This window comes from Ornithorhynchus anatinus, chromosome X3 (assembly GCF_004115215.2).
Source record: "Ornithorhynchus anatinus isolate Pmale09 chromosome X3, mOrnAna1.pri.v4, whole genome shotgun sequence".
NCBI lineage: Eukaryota > Metazoa > Chordata > Mammalia > Monotremata > Ornithorhynchidae > Ornithorhynchus > Ornithorhynchus anatinus.
Window position 1 is genome coordinate 2191564 of NC_041751.1, and position 2166 is coordinate 2193729.

Consider the following 2166-nt stretch of genomic DNA (forward strand, 5'->3'; position numbering starts at 1 on the left):
AGAGAGAGGGAGAGGATAAGAAAGAGTGGGGAAGCCTCCTGGGCTAGTGAAAAGATCATGGGCCTGGGAGTCAGGAAACCTGGGTTTTAATCCCAGCTCTGCCAACCGTTTGCAGTGTGACTTTGGGTTAGTCACTTAAATTTTCCATACTTCAGTTTCCTCAACTACAAAATGGGAATTAAATACCCCTTCTCCCTCCTACTTAAACTGTAGCCCCATGTGGGACAGGGACTGTGTCTGATCTAATTAACCTGTACCTACACCCGTGCCTAGAACAGTGTCTGACAGGGAGTAAGAGTCGTATAGCAAATACTATAAAAAGAGCGAGAGAAGAAATAGGGCAAGAGAGCCGAAAAACCGCCCCCACACATCCACCCAGTCCTTACCAAAGCCCCTTGAACATTACAGTAACAACGGTGGTGTTTGTGTTTACTGTGCACTAAACGCTGGGGTAAATACATAAATGATGCAAAGAGAATTTAAGCGACTTGCCCCAGGTCGCACAGCAGATGTGGGGCAGAGTCGGGATTAGAACTCAGATCCTCTAACTCCCAGGCCTTCTTTTCACTCGCCCATGCTGTTTTTCTATTTTTTCTTCCTCTTCTTCTCCCCCTCTCTTCTATCTATTCCATCTACCCTTCCTGCCCCTTTGCTCACTTTATTCATCCCCCTTTCAGCCCAAGGATACTTATATCCATATGTGTAATATTCTTATCTATATTCATATCTCTCTCCCCCCTCTAGACTGTAAGCTCTCTGTGGGCAGGGAATATGTTTATTGTGGTATCATTCTCTCCCAAGAGCTTAGTACAGTGCTCTGCACACAGTAAGCACTCAATAAATATGACAGTGGATGGAGTGTCAGCTCTCCCAGTATTGTATAACATAGGCAGTAGCCCTTCTCCTTCCTCAGTTTCCTTGACAAAAGGAGGCTCAAGGTCATCTCTGTTTATTTGTTTGCTTGAGAAAACAGTTGGATGTATTTGGTATTTGTAATCTGTTGACTTTGCTGTGTTCTTATAAGTGTTTTGATAGTTGTCCATCCTGGACCAATCAGATGTTTCTCCTTCCAGGCCTTGGGTTGATGCACAATCTCTTCCCCGGGGCGATCAATCAATCCGTGGTATTTATTGAGCTCTTATTGTATACAGAGCACTGAAGGAAGTGCGTGGGAGAGTACTATAGAATGCGGTTGGTAGACTTCTGCCCTCAAGGGGCACTAAGCAATTGCTCTCAATACAAAGGCTGAAAAGCTTTGCATTCAAAGTGGGAACATTTATTTGTTTATCTGAGGTATTTGTTAAGCGCTTAATATGTGCCAGGCACTCTTCTAGATGTCTGGGTAGATAGAAGCTAATCAGGTTGGACAGAGTCCATGTCCCACACAGGGCTCACAGTATTAATCTCCATTTTACAGACAGGTGTAAAACAGAGAAGTACAACAGAGGCACAGAGAAGTTAAATGACTTGCCCAAGATCACACAGACCAGTGGTGGAGCCGGGATTAGAAACCAGGTCCTTCTGACTTCTGGGCCTACGCTCCATCCCCTAGGCCACACTGCTTCTCTAGGTCAGAAGGCAAACCAAATTTTCCTAGACGAAATTTGGAACCTAGCTAAGTTGTTGCATCGGTAGGAGGAATCTGGAATCGTTAAGCGCTTACTATGGGTCAAATACTGTATTAAAAGCTGGAGTAGATACAAGATAATCGGGTCAGACACAGTCCCTATCCCCCATGGGGCTCCCCCTTTAAGCGGGGAGGGAGAGCCGGTATTGAATCTCTATTTCGTAGACGAGGAAACTAGGTGTGGAGAAGTGAAGTGATTTGCCCAAGGTCACACGGCAGGCCGGTGTCAGAGGTAGGATTAGAACCCAGGTCCTCCGACTCCCAAGCCTGTGATCTTTCAGGCAGGCCAGGCTGCTTAATGTCTGCCCTTAGAGCAGCTTGTGAGCACCAGGAGCACTTCTGCCCTGAACATTGCCCTGGAAGCTCGTTGCGGGCAGGGAAAGGGTCAGTTTATTGCCATGTTGTACTCTCCCAAGCGCTTAGTACAGTGCTCTGCACCCAGCAAGCACACAATAAATATGATTGGAAGAGTGAAAGTTGACTTACAATCCATCAGTGCTATCTGAGCGCTTACTATGTACAGAGCACCTACTTCGGGA